Consider the following 7,049-nt stretch of genomic DNA (forward strand, 5'->3'; position numbering starts at 1 on the left):
TTGTATTAGTTATCTATTGCTGCATAACAGATTACCATAAATTTACTGGCTTACAGTAATGCACATTTATTATCTCACATTTTCTGTGGGTCAGGAATTTAGGACATTCTTAGTTGGGTAAGTCTGTCTATGGTCTGTCATGACACTGCTGTCAAGATGTTAGCCAAAGATTCAGGGTTTTGAAAGCTTGACTAGAACTGAAGGAACCACTTTCCACTTTCAAAATAACTCAACAGACGAACTGAGTTGATGAGATGAGAGAGAGGCCAAGACAGAAGCCACAGGCTTTTAATGACCCAATTTCGTAAGCTACACACTTCTCCTTCATTCTATTCATTAACAAGTCACTAAGTTCAGTCCACACTCAAGAGGAGAAGAATTAGACTCCACCTCTTAAAAGGAAGAGTTTCAAAGAATTTGTAGACATATTTCTTAAACGATCACACGGAAGTATCTGTGGGAGTTCCTTGTAGAGACACCCAGGGGACTTTTGGCTCCATGGGCCTGAGGACTAGCAAACTGGTCTGGGCTGCAGACATGGATTTGTGATGGAAGGGAGGACCTAAGAGGTCTAGAAGGACAAGAAGCTGCAGTCAAGTAGTTTAAGGCTTTAGAGTTAAAACAATGGCAGGTTATGCCAAGTTCTAGGATGTGGACATTATGTTATTCCTAAAGCATTAGGTTGAACTGTATAAAATGACTGATATTGTAGGTCAAAAGCAGTAGAATATCAGGAGCTACATATGGTTCAACATACATAAGCATTGATGGAAGTCGCTAAAGTAGAGTTTTTGAACTTGGTTTCAGGCTGAAGACCTGTGTTTGTATATTCTCTGTCCTTCTAACAAAAGGACCAGCTAGTTTTCCCTTTTCACTCTTCTGTGTTTACCTTATCTGACTGCTTATTTGCTTTCAGAAAGCTGCCTGTCATGCTGGAATAAGTGGATCTTGTCTGCCTTGGTCCTTAGAAAACTTTGAGCTTTCCCCATTTCAGTTGGGTCAAAAACTATGTGATTGAAAGGTCTCTGTATGTCAGTCCATGTGATTGCAATCTAGGAGCTATCACTCCTAAATTGAGAGTCAGAAATAAAATTTAAAGACTGTTTCCTTCACAAACATATTGAAAATAATTACTTTTAAACGGCAGCAAAATGCATCCCCGGTGTCTGAACCAAAGTTAGTGTGTATATTTTGAGAGCTCCTGCTAAGCTGACTATTGCATTTGTTGGAATATTGCACTGAAGGGAGGAGCGACATTCTCCTAGACCATATACTAAATGAAAATCACCCCAAAGAATGATCATAATATCCTTCATATCTTATTATTTTATGGACTGATGCAAGTAGCTTCTTTCTGTCCATCAAAGGCTTTATAAATGGCATGAAAAATAAGTACCCCATGGCCAGCATCTATTAACAAGATGAACATTCTGGGCACACTGTTTCAATAACTCCCACTGGCTCCCAGAGGTATAATTAGGGTTGAATTTTTCATGAACGCAAACATCATATTCTTTGTCCACTATGCTGTGCTTTGTGCTTGACTATTTCCAGCACTCCACTCAGGAAAACAGAAAGGGAGAGAAGAGAGTCATGTCCTCAGCAAAAGGAAATGATTCTGGGGCTTGCTGTAAATGCCCCTCAGGCCCTGCCACACCACGGGGGCCACTTCCTGACTAGGTCTGCCCACTCTAGCTCACGCTGAGGTCGGATGAGGATTCAGCAGCCTCCTGCAGCTGAATCTCCCCAGCAAGACTTTCAGGTTTTGAAAAAAAAACCTGAAAATGTCCTGAAAATATAGAAAAAAAGAGAGAAAATATCCTTCACGTTTAGTCCCAAATAGATTTACTTACTCCATAATTTTTAAGACATTAAAGGAAAAAAAGTGACATGGCTGCAATTTGTTTTTCTAGACTGATCTTGTTCATCCTCCTGGCTTATCCAGTGGGGTCGTATCTGGTCTGATTTGCTGTCGTATTGGAAATGCTTTGTTAATGGAAATCAACAGGCATTGCCTGCAGAAGAATCTTACTAAAATATAAATCTAATTATGCCATTCTCCTGCTTAACACCTTTTGGTGGTTTTTTATACTATGGAAGAATGTCCAAGCTCCCCAGCACAGCCTGTGAGGTCTTCATGATCTGCTTCTAACGGTCTCCACCCCCATTTCCTGCCTTTCCTGTAACAGGCAACCTACTCTCCTACCACTTACAATTATTTTAAATTACTTACTGTTCTCTAAATGTGCCTTTCTTTTACACAATCCTGGAACACAATTTCTGCTAATTCTCCAGCTGGCTAAAGAATACGTCAAATGTTAGGTCACGTTCTGATAAAATAGATATGTTTCAACCCAAAGCCAGCTTTTTATTTAATGGGGGAATGCTGAAGACATTCCTGCTAAAAATAAGGACAAGACAAGAAAGAAATTGTTGCCACTACACTTTAGCATCAGAAAGATAAAATATCTAGAAATAAATTGAACAGGAAATGTGTAAACCTTTATGTGCAAAACTCTGAAACACTCCTGAAAGTCAAAAAGGCAGGCCTAAACCAATGAAAGATATAACGTATTCTTGGATACGAAGACAACATCATCAATATTTAAATCCTGCTCAAATTATTTAAAGAATTTAATGTGATCTCTACAAAAACACAAAGTTTTCCTCCTCCCCCCACCCCCGCCCCCAGGAACTTGCAAAGATAACTATGAAGTTCCTATGGAGAAACAAAAAGGCAAAATTGGCCAGGAAAACCATGAAAAAAAGAAAAATACTGGAGAATATGGTATAGCCTTATCATATATTAAAACATACTAGAAATCCTCAATATTCAACCTAATTGGTGCCTGAAGAGAGAGACCAGTGGAGCACCATAGAAAGACCTGGCGTAGGACCCAAGTACGTATATCAATCCAGTACAGGGTAAAGGTGGTGTCTCAAATCAGTGAGGAAAATGGGATGTGTAATAACTGGTTTGAGACAACTGGCCAGCCATTTGGGAAAAGATTTCACTGGACCTATACTTCAAATAGAACAGAGATTTACATGTAAAAAATGAAATCGTAAGTACTGAAAGAAAATATGGATGGATTCCTTTAAACACCTGAAGCTGTTTTTTAATTTTTATTTTTAAAATAAATTTATTTATTTATTTATTTATTTATGGCTGCATTGGGTCTTCGTTGCTGTGCACAAGCTTTCTCTAGTTGCGGCGAGCATGGGCTACTCTTTGTTGCAGTGCATGGCCATCCCGTGGTGGCTTTTGTTGCGGAGCACAGGCTCTAGGTGCACGGGCTTCAGTAGCTGTGGCATGCGGGCTCAGTACTTGTGGTTCGCAGGCTCTGGAGCGCAGTCTCAGTAGCTGTGGCCCATGGCTTAGTTGCTCCACGCCCGGCATGTGGGATCTTCCTGGACAAGGGATTGAACCTGTGTCCCCTGCATTGGCAGGTGGATTCTTAACCACTGCACCACCAGGGAAGTCCCCTTGAAGCTGGTTTTTAAGCTAACCTATACTTGCTTAATGTGAAATTCTCTCTCATCGTTCTGAAGTTTTATTCTCTTAATTAACTGTACTTCCTTGGATATACATTCTTCTCTCTGCTTCATTAGTGCTCTCTTATGTGATCTTGATTTTTTTCAGGTGTTTTGTAAATTTTGGTTGTGTGTTCATTTTTGCAATTGAGTTGTCCTGAAACCCGGTCTGTGTGTGTGCTATTATTTACCACAGTTTATCATCACTGATGCAGGCAATGGGTGACATACAGCTGCCTGGGAAGAGTCTAGATTTCTGGATGTGGGGACCACTGGTTTCTTTCTGAGTCATTGGCTGGGAAGGATACTGCCTGCCAGGTGACCTAGGCATCTACACTCACTGCTCCCACCTGAATGCTGACACTTCTGTCACCTACTGGTAGCATAAGCAGTGGAAGGTGGGAGATGTTTTGAACCACGTGTTTGCTTCTCCTGTCGTATCCCAGCCAGAACCCCTTCAGATCTCTGTACTCACCTCTCCCCAACTCGGAGCTCCCCATAGAATCCCTTCCTCCTTTTTGAGTTCTTTCCTTCCCACGTTTTGGAATTTGGTTTCCTCCTTGAAATCAATCCCATTTGCCTTCTGACTTTCAGGTATCTCTCACAGTTTCCACTAATGGCACCATCTCTTGTTTTCCAAAATAGTTATGAGTTTTTAAAAGGTACATTTTCTTGAATTTCTAGCGATTTAAATGAGGAGACTGCAGTGGATACATATAATTCTCTTGATCCAAGGTTATACTTTGTAAAAAGTATAAGCAGGCAATTAGGCCGCATTGACAAAATTATCCTTGGGTTCCCAGAGTAGGAATGGAAACTGCAAAATTAGGATCTGGACTATTTCCCATTAATGATCCTAAGACTGCAAAGGAAGGACCCTAGGGAATCATGGTGTTCTCGAATCCCATTCCTGTCAGGGATTCCTCTATCATCCATTGTAATAACAATGACTTGGTTGCCATTCCATGATGCTACTGTTGGCTGGAAAACATTCAGATCCATAGTGCTCAGAATCTAAATCAATCCCATTGATCATAAGATGATAGATGATCCCAAGTCACAACCCATATACCTGGTAATTGCCACTTTAGCCAAGGAAGACATCTTTAAACAAGCTTTAATAAGAATGTTAAATGTTTTACAGGTAAGAGCTTGAGAATTACAAATGGGAAGCAGTCATCATGGTGGAAAGAGGTTGAATTTATCTGCAGACTGATAGGGATCTGGGTGGTACAGGAGAAATTGCCCATGAAAGCAGTAGAGTTAATAAGAATACCCACACTATTCTACCTTCCCCAGCTCCTCTGAGAAGGAACACTAAAGAGTATCCCTCACTACCCGTGGGCTCCTCCTGCCTGGCTCCTGACCCTACAGGAGGTAAGAGTGGAAACCTCAGCGCTGAGAAATTCTCAACGTCAGTTGCTGGTGGTGCTGGAACCTGAGTGAGCTCCAGGGACCTGGGTGAGCTCCTGGGTGAGCTCCAGGCATATGTCTAAACTTTGTCATATTGGCTTCATCCCAGGCTTCTCAGGCCAGGGCAGGTGGATCTACCCCAGTGGAGCTTCTCAGCATCCCAGGAATATGAGCAGCTGTTACATAAAAGTGCTGCTTTTATCCAAAATATCAATTTTTCCAGAAATCTTCGGGGGAAAACATCACAATTTTATGTAAACAAACAAACACAGACATATTATGGAGTAGAAGGCAATCTCACCATTAATTTTTAAGATAAAATATGAGATGTCGGGGCTTCCCTGGTGGCGCAGTGGTTGAGAATCCGCCTGCCGATGCAGGGGACACGGGTTCGTGCCCCAGTCCGGGAAGATACCACATGCCACGGAGTGGCTGGGCCCGTGAGCCATGGCCGCTGAGCCTGTGTGTCCGGAGCCTGTGCTCCGCAATGGGAGAGGCCACGACAGTGAGAGGCCTACGTACCACAAAAAAAAAAAAAAAAAAAAAAAAAAAAGAGATGTCAAAGAAATGTTAGAATTATGGAGGGTGGCTTTAGGCTCTTTGTCTTCACAGCCTTCATAGTATTTATTTGATTCTCCTCTTACCTTTTTTCTTGAAAGTTTCACTGGAAGAGTCTGGGGAGCCACTGGGGCAGATACTGTAGATGGACTCACTCAATACCCACCACACACTTTCCTCTTCGGCTTGCCTTCTGGTCCTGAAGCCTCTGAAAAACTAAAAACTATATTTTCCAGATTTCTTTGTAAGTAAGGTTTCCTAAGTTGTGCCGAGCTAACGTACCCATTTGAGTCTACCTGAAATCAAGGACAAAGGTGATTTGTCTGTAGTGTCTAGAACAGTGCCATGGTGCCCTTCTCTTGGCTAAGGACCTTATCTCTCCTCCCTCCACCCCTCCCTGCAAAGATAGTGTAAAGAGCATAGATAAAGACCCAGTTATCAGTATGGACTGGCCCCTACTTATCTTCCTGAGATTGTCTATTCACTCATTGTTCAAGGAAATACCTTAAATCCATTCACTTGGAAGTGTCGAGGCTGTAGTCTGCTGTGAGGATCCAGGAGAGAGATGATGAACTTCTTAACCATCAGTGGTCCCCAGATTGGGCTTCCCTGGTGGCGCAGTGGTTGAGAATCCATCTGCCAAGGCAGGGGACACGGGTTCAAGCCCTGGTCTGGGAAGATCCCACATGCTGCAGAGCAACTAAGCCCATGCACCACAGCTACTGAGCCTGTGCTCTAGAGCCTGCGAGTCACAACTACTGAGCCTGTGTGCCACAACTACTGAAGGCTACGTGCCTAGAGCCCATGCTCCGCAACAAGAGAAGCCACCGCAATGAGAAGCCCATGCACCACAACGAAGAGTAACCCCCACTTGGTGCAACTAGAGAAAGCCTGCACACAGCAATGAAGACCCAATGCAGCCAAAAATAAATAAATAAATTTATTTTTTTAAAAAGGTCCTCAGATTGAAGAGAATGAATAGATTCCAGAGGTGTTCAGGAGACAGAATCAACTGAACATGGAGACAAAGAAGTGAGGGTCAGAGTGATGACACCAGGGTTTCTGGTCTGGCCAGTTCCCAAGTCAGGTAATAGAGGACGAGGAACAAGTCTGGAGGAAAATAATGAATTCAGCCCTGGAAATGCTGAATTGGGTTTTGTGAAGAAAATCCCAGAGTGGAGATACCTAGTAGACCAGTGAAATACCTACCTAGAATTTAGGAAAGTTATTTGGTCTTGGGAAGTGGATTTGAGAATCTTAAGCACATGCAAGTTAAAATTACAGGTCCTCATGCGTAAGTAAATGACCTGGTGGGCTTTTTCGTGTGCCTTTCCCGTATTCATTATAAGTGAATAGTGCTCACTTTGCACCTTCAGGACCCTGAGCTGACTGCTTAACTGTGTATAATATTTTTTTTTTTAGAGAAAGAATACACGGTTGCTGAGTTTAGGCAGCATCTAGGTAGGAGGTTTTCTCCAAAAACCGCTCTTTTAAAATTTAAGCTGGTAAAGAATTACTAAGTTCAGAACCTGAATACAGCAAAG

Source organism: Kogia breviceps, chromosome 10 (genome assembly GCF_026419965.1).
Source record: "Kogia breviceps isolate mKogBre1 chromosome 10, mKogBre1 haplotype 1, whole genome shotgun sequence".
NCBI lineage: Eukaryota > Metazoa > Chordata > Mammalia > Artiodactyla > Physeteridae > Kogia > Kogia breviceps.